The 20,130-nt window shown below is 42.3% G+C and overlaps 1 pseudogene; it reads right to left on the bottom strand.

Moving 5' to 3' along the window:
* Positions 1-3,981: 3,981 nt before the first annotated feature.
* LOC139155749 (zinc finger protein 850-like) lies at positions 3,982-19,661 on the bottom strand (annotated as a pseudogene).
* Positions 19,662-20,130: the final 469 nt, after the last annotated feature.

The following is a 20,130-nucleotide window of genomic DNA, read 5'->3' as shown; positions in this document are numbered from 1 at the left end:
TTCTTCCTCACTCTTCTCCCCTCCCTCGTCATTCTCCATAAGGGCCTTCCCCCCATCATGAACCCAGCCCCCTCCGGCTCTTGGAAGAGACGCAAAGGAAGCCTGGTCCGGCCTCCCCCTCACACACACACTTTTCCCCCTTCGGACCAGGCCCTTCAGCGGGAGGCTCCTTCCTCCCAGACGCTCCCGGCTCCCCCCCACCTGCTCCTTCAGCAAAACGGGGGCTCCTAGGGCAGGGGGCAAACGGGGGGGGGCGAGGGGAGGACCCCGCCTCAGGATGCTCCCAAGCGCACTCAGGGAGGCTCCGCCAGCTCCGAGGTGAGGGAAAGCAACACTGTGCTTCCCCCTCGGCGGATCCTGAGGTGCCCGGACAGACTGCGTCCTTGGGCTGGCCGCTGCCTCCAGAAGCACCGAGGCAACAGAAGCTTTGCCAATGACACCGTCTTCCCTCGGCAAGTGCGCGCCTCACCGTCCCCGCCGCGGCGCCCCTTTACCTCAGTGGGCCCTCTCGCTCTTTCTTCCTCCCCGCAGAGACCTCCTGCCAAGCTGGGTTAGGGACGAGGAGGGCGAGGCATCAGCGGAAAGCCCAGAATCCCCTCCCGCAAGCCTCTTCTCAACAGGGCTGGTTGGGAGGAAAAACAGCAGGACATTTTTCAAAGGGACAAATTATCATAAAGTGTGTGATTGTCCCGCTCGTCTGGTCACTTTAGCCTAGTGAAATGTGATGCTTCTTAGCTTACCAAATTTAGTATGTTCTGAGCCCTGAATTTATCTTACTTTTTTAAAAAATGATTTTTATTTATTGTTTATTTAAAACAAACCAACATACAAAATGCAAAATATACATGTCTACAAGACCAACATACAAAAAAAAGTGAAGGGGGGATGGAAAAACATTTTTCCCTAAATTTATTTTTTAAAGGAAGTATTTTTATTTTATTTATTTGTCAAAACATGTACGTGGTAACAGTTACAAACATTTGGACAGTAGGACAGGGAGGGTAGGCACGATGGTTCGCTTATGCACCCCCTTAAACACCTCTAAGAAAAGGGGTGAGGTTGACTATATACAGACTAAGGTTTCAGTTTTTGGCGTTGGGGAAGAAACCACACAGTCAAGTAGTGCATTCTAGGCACTGATTTAGTGTTTGAGCCGTTTACATTGAGTTTGTATATTGTGTGTTTGTGTGTTGTTGTGGTTGAAACTGAAGTATTCATTGACAGGTAGAACATTGTGGCAGACGATTTTATGAACTACATTTAGAAGTCAATCTTGAGAAGATTTTAAGAAAGGCTATTGAACTTAAACCGGAAATACAGTATACCTCTGGGTAATTTACCAGATACTTTTGATAAGGATGAAACATCGGAGAGGGACGGCATACAAATCTAATAAATTACTACTACTACTACAACTATTATTATTATTATTATAATTACTACTATTATTACTATATTATTATTATTATTATTATTATTATTAATATATATAGTTACGGCAGCTAGGATTGTATATGCTCACAACTGGAAATTGAATAAATACCAACTGAAAGGGAAGTTTTGAGTAAAACCATGGACTGTGCAGAGATGAATAGACTGACTTGAAATTTAAAGATAAACAAGATTCTGATTATTATAAGATTTGGGGGAAGTTTTATGATAGAATAGAAAATTAAGAGATATGTATTTTAATTAGCTAATATTGTAAAAACTAAAAAAAGAGAATTGAATTTAAAATATTGGAAACCAGATGGCGAGGATAAGAAATGGCGGGAGCACTAGCGATTCAACACAAATTGTAGTTATTGTTTTTTTGGTTTAAATATATAGAACTTTATTCTATAGATTATATAATGTATTAGGAAAGGTTTTTCTATCCAGGACAAACACAAACCCCCCAAATATATCCTAGACCTTACCAACCACTGCCTGACCAATACATACTTCATCTATAACGAACAAAGATATAAACAGATAGAGGGAGCCCCCATGGGATCACCTCTCTCACCGGTCATCGCCAACCTCTATATGGAATATTTCGAAAATAATGCATTAGAGCAATCCAAATACAAACCTAAACTCTGGCTGAGATATGTTGATGATACCTTTGTAATTTGGCCACATGGTAAGGAAAAACTAGACAATTTCCTCACACATCTTAACAGCCTACACCCCAAAATACAGTTTACTATGGAAACAGAAATCAATGATCAACTTCCCTTTCTAGATGTACTGGTCTATAAAAAAAACCAACGGCAGCCTAGGACACACTATCTACCAAAAGAAAACCCATACCAACCGTTATCTAAATGCACACTCACACCACCACCCCGCACAAATCACCTCAGTGGCCAAAACTCTCATCACCAGAACCAAACGCTTAGCTGACCATGAGCACTTAAAAACTGAATTGAACAAACTCAAAGATGTATTAATTTCTAATGGATTCGAAGGGAAAACAATCACAAACTTAATCAAAAAAGAGACACCCCCCAAAAAAACAAGATCAAGAACAGGACAATGGTACCACCATCCTCCCTTACATCAAGGGCACCACAGACAAAATTAGTAAAATTCTGCACAAACATAACATCAAAACTTCATTTTGCACTAACCAAAAAATATCTAATATCCTAAGGAGCCCCAAAGATAAAATCCAATTGGAATACCAAGGAATCTATGAAATCCCTTGCAAAACATGTGCAGCCACATACATTGGACAAACCAACCGAAGAGTGAGCCAACGCATTGCAGAACATGTGAATGCAGTTAAAAAAGAAGAAAAGACTTCCTCCCTTGTCCAGCACATTAAAAAAACAGGGCACGAAATTGACTTTGAAAAAACTAAATTACTTCACAAAACAGAGAATTTATATAGAAGAATTGCTCTGGAAGCCATAGAAATTGAGAGGAGCCCCCTTTGCATAAATAAAAGAGATGACACATCCCGCCTACCAGAAATTTGGAAACCAGCCTTAAACAAAAAAAACAATTCATAAAAATCACCATGTCAATCCTTCTAATAATTATGATTTTGGAATTTTGAAATTTGAAAACCAGCCTTAAACAAAAAACACTTCATAAAAATCACCATGTCAATCCTTCTAATAATTATGATTACACCAACCAATCAGATCACTAAAACATAATCACCCAATCTATTTGCTACATTCAAACCCAATCTCCACCCCCACACTATATACTAGGAAGAAATGACAGTTGCAAACATTCCATTTTACAACAACACGAAGCTTGTGAAGTTTCCAAGCTTCGTGCTGTTGTAAAATTTTACATTTCCATTTTACAACAGCACGAAGCTTGGAAACTTCAGCCTGATGATGGTGGATGTGATTTCACCGAAACGTCGCATAAACATGCAAAACATTACACAGGGCAAAACCCGAACTCAGAACAATCTACACACACACACACATATATATATATATATATATATATATATATATATATATATATATATATGTCAAGAATCATGAGGTACAACACAATGATTATAGGGATCAAATAAGCAATGAGGAAACAATCAATATTAATAAAAACCTTAAGGATAGAAGCAACAAGTTAGTCATACAATCACTGGTGGGAGGAAACGGGTGATAGGAATGATGAGAAAAAACTAGTAGTAATAGTAGTGCAGAGTTAGTAAATACTTTGATAGTGTTGAGGGAATTATTTGTTTTACATTTTGAGGGTAGGAGTTGAAACCGTTTATGTCCAGGATACAAGGGATGCGACAATCCAACAATCAGGACATTCAAAGAGTTTATCTCCTGTATTAGACTTCTGGTGTCTCACCAGGTTGGAATTATCCCTAAAACATTTCCCACAGTCAGGACATTCAAAGGGTTTCTCTCCCGTGTGAGCCCTCTGCTTTTGCACCAGGTTAGAATTACCACTAAAACTCTTCTTGTAGCAGAACAAGAACGACTTGTTGCCAATAAGAGAGCAGAGACCACGAGAAGATTGAGATTGCCAGGTTTATTTGGTGCATGCATCAGGTTCAGAAGATATAAAAGCAATGTCTGAACAACGTGGATTGCTTTTCAGGGCTCTTTATACATTTCCAAAGGAGTACAAAAAACACACAGTATCAGCCAATCAGATACTAGTTGTCAAAGTTTCCTTATACAGAAAGTAAAGAAAGAGTTTTACTATGTAGATGGTGCAGAATGTACAACAAGAAGGAACTTGCAGTTAGTATGTGGGTTCCTGCAGAAGCTATGTGCCTTGAGAGGAGGTGTCAGATCTATCTCTGCCTTATCAAAGCCATGTTCCCTTCCTGAGTACATTTCGTGGTTAGCATAGAGGAAACACAAGTGTGAAGGCAAAAAGTTTTGCCCTGTTGTCGGCCATAGGACCCAGGGGAAGAGCCTTCTCTGTGGCGGCCCCGACCCTTTGGAACCAACTCCCCCCAGATATCAGAGTTGCCCCCACCCTCCTAGCCTTTCGTAAGCTCCTTAAAACCCACCTCTGTCGTCAGGCATGGGGGAATTGACATGTTCCTTCCCCCTAGGCTTTAAAATTTATGCATGGTACGCTAGTGTGTATGATTGGTTTTTAACTTGTGGTGTTTTTTAAATTAATTTAAATATTGGATTTGTCTTACATTGTATTGCTATTGCTGTGAGCCGCCCCGAGTCCGCGGAGAGGGGCGGCATACAAATCTGATTAAACTTAAACTTAAACTAAGCTGAGCAGTGAGCAATTGCTCACTTAAAAATCATCATCAACTCAGAGTTTTTCAAACCTGCCCAGAAGCCGAGAGGGAAAGAGTGAGAAGGAAGGAGAGAGGAAGAGAGGAAGAGAGAGAAACAGATAGAAAAAAGAGAGGAAGGAAAAGAGAAAGAAAAAGAATGGGAGTAAGGAAGAGCGAAAGAAAATCAAAATCTAGTTTGAAACTAGCTCAACTATTTAAGTGGCATTTTGATATTGACAGAGTTGCCCTATTATGAGCTCACTGTTATAGACACACAGTACAGTATTTTATTTTGAAATTCTCTGAGGCAAAACAGGGTGGGTTTTTTATTTGTTTGTTTCTTTGTTCGTTTATTTATTATTTCTGTGCCGCCCAGTCCCAAAGGGACTGCCGCTCAGACACTATACCTTTCGCCCCCCCCCAAAAAAAATTAGAGGGAACACTGTTGTCGGCACTTAGAAAATGTCAAGTTTATAGCAGATATATATAGGACAAAGGTCATATATCAAAAAGAGCATAATCCTGGCAAGAATTGCAGTATAAAATGAAAATACAGATATCAAGGCATAGCCCAGCTTCCACATTTCCCCCCTCTTGGAACTCCAACCGAAATAAAGTTTATTCGGATGGGGTTTCAACCATGTTACTGGAAGGGGGTTGAAGGTGTTGGAGGGTCTGGGGCTGGAGCGGCAGGAGAACTTCATATATTGGGTCCTCATTATCGGGGTCCTGAGTTCCCCTTCCACATTTCCGCCCCTGCGGTTGTTAAGCAGTTGCAGGTGCCACAGAGTCAAAATCTTCTCGGAGGACTTTTTGTCCACCACCAGCGAAACAGTGCTATAAAAAAGTTTCATAAAAAGAGGAAGCACACAGGGGACAATAACACAGCCAGCCACCAGAAAAACAACACAAGCCACAATATATTCGATACCGGGAAAAGAAGGAAGGCGGCAAGGGCATGGGAGAGGTCAAAACCTTTCCAAGTCTGCACTGGAACATGTGCAATCTTGACCATGCGATCGGTGATTTCCTTAATGACCTCCCCACTATTATCAATCTTGATGCAGCAATTAGACAAATTAAACTTTACACACACACACCCTTCCTTGGCCAAAAGATAGTCCAAAGCCAGCCTGTTTTGCATGATATAAGTGCATGACCTAACACTCTCCGAGGCCAAGTGGGCAAGACCACAGACCATCTCGTTAGTGACAATTTCCACCACTGCCTGAAGGCGGATGAGATAGTTAAGCATATAAATGGGGGTGCGGTAACCAAAGGTACCATCCTCGGCCCAGGTGGCCGGACCATAAACCTGTATGATACGCTCGGGGGGCCATTCATCATCCTTCCAGTTCCCAATCTTAAGGTCGCTAATGAGGGATCTTTTAAAGTGGACATTGCCAATTTCATCATATACAGGCACCCCAAGAACCTGCCTTTGTTTCATGGGGAGCAAGAATAAACCAGGGCGAATGACACCCAGGACACAAGAGCCACACCAATTGAGAGGCAGTTGGGCATAAGCATATTTTCGGGCAAACCTGTCAGCGGTGGCTTCATTAGGGTCTATTTGGAGAACAGGGGATCCTAGTCCCACACCCAAAGCTGCGGGTGGGGGAGCGGTGGTTCCCTCAAGCGGAGGCGGGTTTCAAGAAGGACCCCCCCCCCAGTCCCTGCGGTGGAGGAGTCCTGTAGGGATGATTGTGTCTGGCCATAGGGCAAAAGGACATATGGCGGGGGCTGGGACACCTCCTCCGGGCAACTGGACAATACAGGGGGTTGGTTGGGTCCTCTGACCCTTTTGGCATGGGAGATGGAACAATGTGCACTTCTCTGGGCTGCCAGGGAGGGGATGAGTTACCTCCCCCTCTCCTAGGGGTCCTTCTCCTGAGCGTGGCCCCTGAAGGAATGGGGACCACGGCCAGGACTTTACATTGTTTGGTCCTACATTTGGTGACCCATGGGGGTGGATTTCGAGCTAGTTTCAACCAAACATCAATGTATGGCTCTTGGTCAGGATGACCCAAGGCAGGATCAAATACAAGTCTATGAACAATATAGTGGGAATATTGAAGGTTCCTATATCGGGCCATCCTAAGTTAAAAGAGGGCCATTCTGATGTACAAAGGTCATTTTATACCATACTCTTGTGTTTGATTATTATAAACCTGGTTGAAATGTTTCATTACACACTCAAGGGGGGTCTTGGGCACACTTGGTTTACCTCCCATCTTCCACCTGGGGCACCAGACAGAAAAGGGGAGGGAGTATACAAGGGAGGTAAGGGGTCCTTCCCTTGAGACACAAAATGATTTTTATTCACTGCACACAATCTCTACCGGCCCAAGGTCCTGGAGCTCACAGCCGCCTGTGGGAACCGCGGTAGGCAATCACACACACAGCTTTTTCTCTCAAAAGCACGGGCCTCCCACCTTATGAGCCACTTAATGAAGAACGAGCCAAAACGAGGGTGATCAGTCCTCGCCTCTGTCCCTCTACATAGGGAGAGATAGACTCCTACCAGTCTCTAAAAAGTGCCTATAACTGAGGACTTGCCTGAGGACTTGCCTTTTATCTTGGCGACTCGGTTACTCTTCCAGGCTGGCGAACAGATGTCCTGGTCTCTCGTTTCCTCTCAGGAATGGTTCTTGGATCGCAAACCGTCAGCGCGGCTGCCCCGGTGTCAACAGGAAGGTCCTCGGAGAAAGATTTCCGATGGCGCCTGGACTGTTCCTCTTTCACACCTGGGGCAGACGCCACTGAGGTGGGCGTCCAGAGGGATCCAAAGTCCCGTCTGGTCCCTTCGTGGTCGCCAGAAAATGTAGCAGAACAAGAACGACTTGTTGCCAATAAGGGAGCAGAGACCACGAGAAGATTGAGATTGCCAGGTTTATTTGGTGCATGCGTCAGGTTCAGAAGATATAAAAGCAATGTCTGAACAACGTGGATTGCTTTTCAGGGCTCTTTATACATTTCCAAAGGAGTACAAAAAACACACAGTATCAGCCAATCAGATACTAGTTGTCAACGTTTCCTTATACAGAAAGTAAAGAAAGAGTTTTACTATGTAGAAGGTGCAGAATGTACAACAAGAAGGAACTTGCGGTTAGTATGTGGGTTCCTGCAGAAGCTATGTGCCTTGAGAGCAGGTGTCAGATCTATCTCTGCCCTATCAAAGCCATGTTCCCTTCCTGAGTACATTTCGTGGTTAGCATAGAAGAAACACAAGTGTGAAGGCAAAAAGTTTTGCCCTGTTGTCGGCAGTTAGAAAATGTCAAGTTTATAGCAGATATATGTAGGACAAAGGTCATATATCAAAAAGAGCATAATCCTGGCAAGAATTGCAGTATAAAATGAAAATACAGATATCAAAGCATAGCCCAGCTTCCACATTCTCACAGTCAGGTCTTTCTAAGGGTTTCCCTCCTATGTGACACCACTAGAGTCTCAACAGGCTGGAATTATGACTAAAACCTTTCCCACAATAGAGGATATTTAAGGGTTTCTGTCTTGTGTGAGTCCTTTGATATTTCAAATGGCTGGAACTATCACTAAAACCTTTCCCACACGACATTCAAATGGTTTCTCTCCTGTATGAGTCCTCTTGTGTTTCACCAGGCTGGAATTATCACTAAAACGTTTCCCACAATCAGGATATTCAAACGGTTTCTCTCCTGTGTGAGTCATCTGATGTCTCACCAGGTTAGAACTCCAACTAAAACTTTTCCCACAGACAGGACATTCAAAGGGTTTCTCTCCTGTGTGAGTCCTCTTGTGTTTCACCAGGCTGGAATTCTCACTAAAATGTTTCCCACAATCAGGACATTCAAAGGGTTTCTCTCCTGTGTGAGTCCGCATGTGTTGTCCCAGGTTGGAACTATTACTAAAACCTTTCTCACACTCAAGACATTTAAAGGGTTTCTCTCCTGTGTGAGTCCTCTGGTGTTGCACCAGGCTGGAATTCTCACTAAAACTTTTCCCACAGTCAGGACATTCAAAGGGTTTCTCTCCCGTGTGAGTCCTCTTGTGTTTCACCAGGCTGGAATTCTCACTAAAACTTTTCCCACAGTCAGGACATTCAAAGGGTTTCTCTCCTGTGTGAGTCCTCTTGTGTTTCACCAGGCTGGAATTCTCACTAAAACTTTTCCCACAGTCAGGACATTCAAAGGGTTTCTCTCCTGTGTGAGTCCTCTTGTGTTTCACCAGGCTGGAATTCTCACTAAAAATTTTCCCACAGTCAGGACATTCAAAGGGTTTCTCTCCCGTGTGAGTCCGCTTGTGTTGTCCCAGTCTGGAACTATTACTAAAACCTTTCCCACAGTCAAGACATTTAAAGGGTTTCTCTCCTGTGTGAGTCCTCTGGTGTTGCACTAGGCTGGAATTCTGACTAAAACTTTTCCCACAGTCAGGACATTCAAAGGGTTTCTCTCCTGTGTGAGTCCTCTTGTGTTTCACCAGGCTGGAATTATCACTAAAACCTTTCCCACAGTCAGGACATTCAAAGGGTTTCTCTCCTGTGTGAGTCCTCTTGTGTTTCACCAGGCTGGAATTGTGACTAAAACATTTCCCACAGTCAGGACATTCGAAGGGTTTCTCTCCTGTGTGAGTCCTCTTGTGTTTCACCAGGATGGAATTATGACTAAAACTTTTCCCACAGTCAGGACATTCAAAGGGTTTTTCTCCTGTGTGAGTCTTCTGGTGTTTTACCAGGTTGGCACTCTGACTAAAGCTTTTCCCACAGTCAAGACATTCAAAGGGTTTCTCTCCTGTGTGAGTCCTCTTGTGATTGACCAGGCTGGAACGATCACTAAAACCTTTCTCACAGTAAGGACATTCAAAGGGTTTCTCTCCTGTGTGAGTCCTCTTGTGTTTCACCAGGCTGGAATTGTGACTAAAACATTTCCCACAGTCAGGACATTCGAAGGATTTCTCTCCAGTGTGAGTCCTCTGGTGTATCACCAGGCTGGAATTGTGACTAAAACATTTCCCACAGTCAGGACATTCAAAGGGTTTCTCTCCTGTGTGAGTCCTCTTGTGTTGCACCAGGCTGGAATTATGACTAAAACTTTTCCCACAGTCAGGACATTCAAAGGGTTTTTCTCCTGTGTGAGACCTTTTGTGTTGCACCAGGTTGGAATTATGACTAAAACATTTCCCACAGTCAGGACATTCAAACGGTTTCTCTCCTGTGTGAGTCCTCTGGTGTATCAGCAGGTCGGAATTCTGACCATAACAATTCCCACAATCAGGACATTCAAAGGGTTTCTCTCCTGTGTGAGTCCTCTGGTGTACAACCAGGCTGGAACTGTGACTAAAACCTTTCCCACAGACAGGACATTCAAAGGGTTTCTCTCCTGTGTGAGTCCTCTGGTGTTCAAGCAAGTATGAATTATGACTAAAACTTTTCCCACAGTCAGGACATTCAAAGGGTTTCTCTCCTGTGTGAGTCCTCTTGTGTTTCAGCAGGTGGGAACTCTGACTAAAACTTTTCCCACAGACAGGACATTCAAAGGGTTTCTCTCCTGTGTGAGTCCTCTTGTGTTTCAGCAGGCTGGAACTATGACTAAAAGTTTTCCCACAGACAGGACATTCAAAGGGTTTCTCTCCTGTGTGAGTCCTCTGGTGTGTCACCAGCCTGGAATTATAACTAAAACGTTTCCCACATTTAGGACATTCAAAGGGTTTCTCTCCTCTGTGAGTCCTCTGGTGTCTCACCAGTTTGAAACTCTGACTAAAATCTTTCCCGCAGTCAGAACATTGAAAGAATTTCTCTCCTTTGTGAATACTCTGATGTTTCATGACTGAAATTGTGGCAGAATATTTTACAGTCAGCACATTCAAATGTTTTCTCTTCTTTGCGACTCTTCCTTGCTTCACCAGACAGGAATTCTCTCTTTGAAACCTTTCTCACAGACCTGACCTAAGAATTTCTAATGAAACATTTACACAATTTGCACTGTCATATGTTTTCTCCCTCATGTGTGTCTTCTGGTGTACCAACATGTTCCCACGCTCACTAAAGGACTTAGCACATTGGGAGCACTTTTGTGGCTTCCCTCTTGTGTGGTTGCTTCCATGAATCACAAGGCAGTTTTTGCTACATTGAGATAGTGTGTATGGCTTTTCTCCTGTCTAGCTCCTCGTTTCATAAACAGCTCTGATTTGAAATCTCTTCTTTTTGGACAATAGGCAAATTTAAGTCACTTTTCCACAGCTGAGGCCACCAGAAATATGGACAATGCCTTGTTTAGTGGTGCTTTCATTCAAGCCGTTTTATTCCTCACAGGGAGAGGGCTGCATTCCTGTCTGCTCTAAGTGACTTTACTATTGGCCTTTTCCTCCCCACTGACTTCCAGATATTTCCCTTTTTTGCTGATTGAAAAACAATCTCCTTTGGCTTTTCATGTAACCTTCAGTTCTTCATAATGCTTATTTGAGCTTGAAATCTTTCTTGATTTTCTCTCTTGTCTAACAGCTGCTGGAGGAGCAGGAGGAGAATTGTATGGTTTTCTGAAAGAAATGGAAATATTTTGACTTTTCGCTTGATCTTCTTCCCTTTTCAATGTTGGTTCTTATTTACAATTGTCCAGAGTGCTCTTATTGCCATCCTCTTTGTCTGCAAGATACAAAGAAAAGTAGAACTTTGTTTATAAAGTTGTTAGAGATGATGTGAAAAGTAATAATAATTAATAATAACAATAATTTATTAGACTTGTATGCCACCCCTCTCCAAAGACTCGGAGCGACTCACAACAAATAATACAGAATTACAAATCTAATATGAAAAACAATAATAAAAAGCCCATTATAAAACAGTGATACAATCCAAACAAACCAAAAATGAAATGGAACAGCTAGGGGTATGTCAATTTCCCCAAGCCTGGCAACATAGGTGGGTTTTTAGAGGTTTGCAAAGGGCAAGGATGGTGGGGGCAGACCTAATCTCTGCGGGGAGTTGATCAGAGAGAAGGCTCTTCCCCTGGGTCCCGCCAGATGGCACTGTTTGGTCGACGGAACCCGGAGGAGGCCAACTCTGTGGGACCTAATTGGTCGCTGGGATTTGTGCGGCAGAAGGCGGTCCCGAAGGTATTCTGGTCTGATGCAATGTAGGGCTTTATAGGTCATAACCAAAACCCAACTCCATTACAGTCCCAGACTTCAGAAAAGCGGACTTTAAAAAGCTCAGAGCGAACCTGAAAAATAAACCCTGGAAGGAACTTCAAAAGAGTAAATCCACACAGGAAGCCTGGGAAGCCCTAAAAAACACTATCATTGAGGCCCAAAACAATTCTATCCCCATGAAAAACAAAAGCAGAAAAACGAAAATGAAACCAGCATGGCTAAACAAGGACCTCATAGACAACGTAAAAGAAAAAAAAGCCAAATACAATAAATGGAAAGAAGGACTCATAACCGAGGTGGATAATCAACTAAACATGAGCCAACAATGTGCAGCAGCAGCCAAAAAAGCCAATACAATCCCAAGCTGCATCAACAGGGGAATACACTCCAAGACCAGGAAAGACTTAATACCACTCTATTACGCCCTGGCCAGACCACACCTGGAGTACTGTGTTCAGTTCTGGTCACCACACTTCAAAAAAGACATTGAAACTCTGGAGAAGGTGCAGAAAAGAGCAACCAAAATGATCAGGGGTCTAGAAACCAAGACTTACGAAGAGAGACTGCAGGAACTGGGCATGGATAGCCTAGAGAAAAGGAGGGCCAGAGCAGACATGATAGCAGTCTACAGGTATACGAGGGGTTGCCACAGAGAGGAGGGTTTCACTTTATTCTCCAGGGCACCGGAGGGCCGGACGAGGAACAACGGCTGGAAGTTGACCAAGGAGAGATTCAACCTGGAAATAAGGAAGAACTTCCTGACGGTCAGAACGATCAATCAGTGGAACAACCTACCAGTGGACGTTGTGAACTCCAATACTCTGGACATTTTAAAGAGGAAAGTGGACTGCCATTTGGCTAGGATGCTATAGGATTTCACATAAAGAGCTGATTAGTGAAGATTGGACTTAATCCCAGGATAGTTCCTTCTTTATTGCAAACTATTGAACAATACGGAAAGGTAGCAGGTTTAAAGATAAATAAAAGCAAAACTTCTTTCTTAACTAAAAATATGAATAAAATACAAGAAACTAAATTAGAAAATATTTCTGGAATAAAAACCGTAAAGAAAGTAAAATATTTAGGAATAAATTTAACAGCGAAAACAATAACATTAAAAAATGATAACTACATAAAATTATTATCAGAAATTAAAAAAGATTTAGAAACGTGGAATAACCTGAAAATATCATTTTTAGGAAGAATTGCTACAATTAAGATGAATATTTTGCCTAAGGTTTTATTTCTTTTTCAGGTAATTCCAATAAATCCAGGGGGAACTTTTTTTAGAACTTTGACAAATTTAGTTAAAAAATTTATATGGCAAGGGAAAAAAGCAAGGATAAAAATAAACTGTTTAGAAGACACTAAAGAAAGAGGAGGATTTGGTCTTCCAAACTGGAAATTATATTACCAGGCCGCCGCCTTAACATGGATTAAAGATTGGATAACTTTAGAGAATAAAAGAATATTGAATTTAGAAGGACATGATCTCATGTTGGGTTGGCATGCATTTATATGGTATGGCAGCGAAAAAAATCACTCATATTTTAAAAGACACACATTAAGGAAGTATTTATTAGAAGTTTGGAAAGACATAAAGAAAAATCACTTCTTAAATGTTCCAGAATGGATAGCCCCCCTAGAAGCAATAACACATCCAAAGTCTATAAAAGACACGAAAATATTTTATAGATATAAAGAACTTTTAAATGACCAGATGAAGTTAAAACCTAGGAATAAATTACAAGAAGAAGGAATAATAATAGACTGGTGGCAATATGCCCAGATCCGATCCAGATACCAGAAGGATATAACTCTTTACATTTTTAATAAAAGTAAGAATCTGCTAAGTAATTTAATTATTACCAATTCAGTAAAAATGATAGGGAAAATATATAAATTTCTTATCGCTCACAAAAATATAGAGCTGACTTTAAAAGATACTATGATAAGATGGTGCAGAAATATAGGTAAGGAAATAGATATAGATACTTGGGAAAAAGTTTGGATTAATAATTGGAAAATGACCAAGTCAGTTTCATTAAAAGAAAACCAAATTAAAATGTTTTATAGATGGCACCTCCCACCAAACAGGATAGCAAAAATGTTTCCTAAAACATCCCCACTATGTTGGAAATGCAAGAAAGATATAGGAACTTATTACCATCAATGGTGGACATGTGGTAAAGCTAAAATTTATTGGAAGATGATTGAGAAGATATTAAAAGAAATATTAAAGCATGATATAGATAATACCCCGGAATTTTACTTATTAGGAATTACCAATCAGACTTATAAGAAAGAAACTCTTTATTTAATCATACACATATTAACTGCGGCTAGAATAATATATGCGCAAAACTGGAAGGGGGAGGAAATCCCCAAGAAAGAAGAAGTTATAGCTAAAATATTAGACTGCGCCGAAATGGATATGATGACAAGACGATTAAACGATCAAGAAGATACCAAATTTTATGAAACATGGAATAATGTATATAGATGGTTAGATAAGAAAAAATAAGAGATAGATCTGTTTTTATTTAGGTAATAACAATATCAATATTAGTTCAAATGTATTTGTAGATGATTTTGATATAACAGTTTACTTATATGCAACATATTAAGAATTTTGTTTTATGCATGTTTAGTAACTGAGATTTGTTTAAATGTTTGATTAGATGAATATATTACACATAAACAACATATTAAGAATTTTTACCTATACCGTACTAACATTGCATTTAAGATTTGAAAATTTTTTACTAGATTTTTTAACATTTAACAAATGTTTGATTATGTATTCTTTTTTCTATTTGAATGTATACTTTCAAAAGAAGCGGGGAAATACATCCCCATTCTATGTTTAATGTTTGTATGTCTGTATGTCTATTTTATGAAAAATAATAAAAAAAAATTAAAAAAAAAAAAGAAACTCTGGAGAAGGTGCAGAAAAGAGCAACCAAAATGATCAGGGGTCTAGAAACCAAGACTTACGAAGAGAGACTGCAGGAACTGGGCATGGATAGCCTAGAGAAAAGGAGGGCCAGAGCAGACATGATAGCAGTCTACAGGTATACGAGGGGTTGCCACAGAGAGGAGGGTTTCACTTTATTCTCCAGGGCACCGGAGGGCCGGACGAGGAACAACGGCTGGAAGTTGACCAAGGAGAGATTCAACCTGGAAATAAGGAAGAACTTCCTGACGGTCAGAACGATCAACCAGTGGAACAAGCTACCAGTGGATGTTGTGAACTCCAATACTCTGGACATTTTAAAGAGGAAAGTGGACTGCCATTTGGCTAGGATGCTATAGGGTTTCACATAAAGAGCTGATTAGTGAAGATTGGACTTAATCCCAGGATAGTTCAGTAGATTTGCAGCTGGCTGAAGCGTAGACATCAGAGAGTTGTTGTCAATGGCGAGTATTCTGAGCAGAGACAGGTTACAAGCGGTGTGCCACAAGGGTCTGTTCTGGGTCCTATTCTTTTTAATATGTTTGTGAGCGACATAGGGGAAGGTTTGGTAGGGAAGGTTTGCCTATTTGCCGATGACTCTAAAGTGTGCAATAGGGTTGATATTCCTGGAGGCGTATGTAATATGGCAAATGATTTAGCTTTACTAGATAAATGGTCAAACCAATGGAAACTGCAGTTTAATGTTTCCAAATCTAAAATAATGCACTGGGGGAAAAGGAATCCTCAATCTGAGTATTGTATTGGCAGTTCTGTGTTAGCAAAAACTTCAGAAGAGAAGGATTTAGGGGTAGTGATTTCTGACAGTCTCAAAATGGGTGAACAGTGCGGTCAGGCAGTAGGAAAAGCAAGTAGAATGCTTGGCTGCATAACTAGAGGTATAACAAGCAGGAAGGGGGAGATTGTGATTCCACTATATACAGCGCTGGTGAGACCACATTTGGAATACTGTGTTCAGTTCTGGAGAACTCATCTACAAAAAGACATTGACAAAATTGAACGGGTCCAAAGATGAGCTACAAGAATGGTGGAAGGTCTTTAGCATAAAACTTATCAGGAAAGACTTAATGAACTCAATCTGTATAGTCTGGAAGACAGAAAGAAAAGGGGGGACATGATAGAAACATTTAAATATGTTAACAGGTTAAATAAGGTCCAGGAGGGAAGTGTTTTTAATACGAAAGTATTAAAATGAGAAAATATTATTTTACTGAAAGAGTAGTAGATCCTTGGAACAAACTTCCAGCAGACGTGGTTGGTAAATCCACAGTAACTGAATTTAAACATGCCTGGGATAAACATATATTCATCCTAAAATAAAATACAGGAAATATTTATTTATTTATTTATTTATTAGATTTGTATGCCGCCCCTCTCCGTAGATAAATAGTATAAGGGCAGACTAGATGGACCATGAGGTCTTTTCTGCTGTCAATCTTCTATGTTTCTATGACACCAAACTGGCAGGAATAGCCAACACTGCAGAAGATGGGTGCAAAATGGGACTACCTTTGAAGAGTGTTTGCAAACTTCAACTTGCCCAAAATGCAGCCGTGCGAGCAGTCTGGGCTTTCCAAGAAAGGCCCACATCTCACTATCACTCCGCGGACTGCACTGGCTACCAATCTGTTTCCGGACACAATTCAAAGTGTTAGTTATGACCTATAAAACCCTGCATGCATAGGACTAGACTATCTCCGAGACCGCCTTCTGCCGCACAAATCCCAGCAACCGTTGAGGTCCCATAGAGTTGATCTCCTTAGGGTCCCGTCGACAAAACAATGTCAGCTGGCGGGACCTAGGAGAAGAGCCTTCTCTGTGGGGGCCCTGGCGCTTTGGAATCAGCTCCCTCCAGAGATTCGCACTGCCCCCATCCTCCTCACCTTCCAGAAGAACTCATCTCTGCCGCCAGGCCTGGGGTTCCTTAGATCTTCCCCCCAGACCAATAAATGCCTTAGTCTGATTGTCGAATGAATGATATTGATGGTTCTTCTTTTTTAATCAGAATTTTAAAGACTGTTTTATAATGTATTAATTGGATTGCTATTATTGATTCTTGTTTTCTGTACATGTTGTGAGCCGCCCCGAGTCCTCGGAGATGTGCGCTATCTAATAAAATGAAATTCAATGTTGAAAAATGTAAGGTTCTACATTGAGGCAAGAAATAAAAATTGCACAGCTACAGTATACATGGTACATTGCTCAACAGTAGTAACTCTGAGAGGGATCCTGGAGTCCTAGAGGACAACCAATTAAATATGAGCCAGCAATGTACAGCAGCTGTCAAAAAAGCCAACACAGTTCTAGGCTGCATAAACAGAAAGATACAATCAAGATCACGTGAAGTGTTAATATCATTTTATAAGGCCTTAATAAGGCCACACTGCAACGAATCCTGAATACTGCATTAAGTTTGGTCACCAAGATGCAAAAAGGATTCTGAGACTCTAGAAAAAGTACACAGAAGAGCAACAAAGATGATTAGGGGACTGGAGTCTAAAACATATGAAGAACAGTTGCAGGGACTGGGCATGGCTAGTTAAATGAAAACAAGGACCAGGGGAGACATGATAACAGTGTTCCAGTATCTCAGGAGTTGCCACAAAGAAGGAGTCAACCTATTCTCCAAAGCACCTGAGGGTAGAACAAGAAGCAATGGGAGGAAAATAAACAAAGAGAGAAGTAACTTAGAACTAAGGAGAAATTTCCTGACAGTCAGAATGGTTGAACAGTGGAACAGCTTGCCTCCAGAAGTTGTGAATGCCCCAACATTGGAAGTTTTTAAGCAGATGTTGGATAATCATCTGTCTGAAGTAGTGTAGGGTTCCCTGCTTAAGCAGGGGGGTTGGACTAGAAGACCTCCAAGGTCCCTTCCAACTCTGTGTTATTATTAAGATCCTGAATAAGATAACCAAGCAACAGATCTGCAAACATCTAGAACCAAGCAAACTTAGAACCAGAAGCCAACATGGATTTGTTGAAAAAAGATCATGTCAAACAAAACTTATTTCCTTCTTAGAAAGTGTCTAAATTAAGTAGACTAGCAAAATGCTATGGACAAAGTATACTGGCATTTCAGAAAGGCATTTGATAAATACGACTTGGTAAATGAAGAAAATGTGGTATGGATATGATCACCATCCAATGGATTTGTAACTGGCTGACAAACCATATTCAACCACTAGTCAATGGAACTACATCTATGGAGACTCTATGTTATTCTCAGTATTCTTCAATATTTTCATAAAGAATCTCAGTAAATGACTAGAATGGGAACTCAGCTCATTTGGAATTATATTCCACCCAACTCCCAGACGACAATTTGGAGACAACACTAAACTGGCAGGAATAACCAACACCCCAAAAGACAAACTCAAGATACAGAAGAATCTTGATAGATTTGAACACTGGGCCGTTTCCAACAAAATGAAATTCAGTAGAGAAAAGAAAAGAGGTTGTACACTTAGTCACAAAAAAGCAAATGGCAATGTACAGAATAGGTAGAACCTGACTCAATAGCAGTAACTGTGACATGGATCTTGAAGTCCTACCATTGTGAACAATCAACAGTAGCCCAGAACTAAGGAGAATTTTTCTTGATGCTGAGAACAATTAATCAATTGTCTGAAATGGTATTGGGTCTCCTGCAGGGCGTCGGAATAGAAAACCCGCAAGGTCCCTTCCATCTGTCTCACAAAGCCCCAGTGATGGAGCACCTAGAACCTCTGGAGGGAAGCCATTCCCAAAGAATCAACCTTAACTTGAAAGAGGCATTTTCATTCTTCCCACCAGAAGAAAATTGCAGCCCCCAGTTTCACAGCGTGCAGTACCAGCGGGCTTAAATTTCAGCAGGAGGGAACCTGCAGCAGCAGAAGCTGACATGCTTCATCCCAGTTGCTTCTCTGCTTCCAGGCCGTGGAGGAAAAACAAACAGCCTGACTTGCTCTCGGACTTTCCTCCCACCTGCCCTCAACTCACCTTCCAGCTGCTGCTTCGATCCTCGGGAGAGCACAAAAGCCGCTCTACAGGCCCTCTTTCTCCCATGAGTCTTCCGGAAGAGGAAGCTCTGCGTTTTTTCTCTCCTCGGGTCTTTTCTAGCAATTCAGTACTCGATGGTTTTAACTCCTCACCTTTTTGGCACTGATGCTGCCTTTCTGACTGCCATCTCCTGACAGCAGGAAGAACACTCTTGCCCCGTCTCTATCTAAGGCGTTTGCAAGATGTTCTCACTGTATAAATTCTATCAAATCGTTTTCCACTTCTAGCAACTGACCTTTGCAAGTGACCAGAAAATTTTCTCTTTCTTTTATTCTCTCACTCTCTTCCTCCCTCCCTTTGTCTCTCCCTCCCTCCTCTCTCTTCCTTCATCTTTCTTTCTCTCTTTCACTCTCTCTCCCTCCTACCTCCCCCCTCTCTCTTTCTCCCTTTCTATTTATCTTTGTCTCTCTCTTTCTTTTTCTTTCTTCCTTAATCTTTTTCCTCTCTTCCTCCCTCCTTTCCTCTCTATTTCCATCCCCTCGCTCTTTCTTTCTCTTCCTCTTTTTCTCTCTCTCCCTATTTCTTTCTCTCCCTCCCTCCCTCCTTCTCACTCTTTCTTCCTCACTCTTCTCCCCTCCCTCGTCATTCTCCATAAGGGCCTTCCCCCCACCATGAACCCAGCCTCCTCCGGCTCTTGGAAGAGACGCAAAGGAAGCCTGGTCGGGCCTCCCTCCACACACACACTTTTCCCCCTTCGGACCAGGCCCTAAGCGGGAGGCTCCTTCCTCCCAGACGCTCCCGGCTCCCCCCCACCTGCTCCTTCAGCAAAACGAGGGCTCCTAGGGCAGGGGGCAAACGGGGGGGGGGCGAGGGGAAGACCCCGCCTCAGGATGCCCCCAACCGCATTCAGGGAGGCTCCGCCAGCTCCGAGGTGAGGGAAAGCAACACTGTGCTTCCCACTCGGCGGATCCTGAGGTGCCCGGACAGACTGCGTCCTTGGGCTGGCCGCTGCCTCCAGAAGCACCGAGGCAACAGAAGCTTTGCCAATGACACCGTCTCCCCTCAGCAAGTGCGCGCCTCACCGTCCCCGCCGCGGCGCCCCTTTACCTCAGTGGGCCCTCTCGCTCTTTCTTCCTCCCCGCAGAGACCTCCTGCCAAGCTGGGTTAGGGGCGGAGAGGGCGAGGCATCAGCGGAAAGCCCAGAATCCCCTCCCGCAAGCCTCTTCTCAAGAGGGCTGGTTGGGAGGAAAAACAGCAGGACATTTTCAAAGGGACAAATTATCATAAAGTGTGTGACTGTCCCGCTCCTCTGGTCACTTTAGCCTAGTGAAATGTGATG

The sequence above is a fragment of the Erythrolamprus reginae genome, unplaced genomic scaffold (assembly GCF_031021105.1).
Source record: "Erythrolamprus reginae isolate rEryReg1 unplaced genomic scaffold, rEryReg1.hap1 H_51, whole genome shotgun sequence".
Classification (NCBI taxonomy): Eukaryota; Metazoa; Chordata; class Lepidosauria; order Squamata; family Dipsadidae; genus Erythrolamprus; species Erythrolamprus reginae.
The sequence above is the reverse complement of the archived record's forward strand: the minus strand, read 5'-3'. Positions and strand labels throughout refer to the sequence as shown.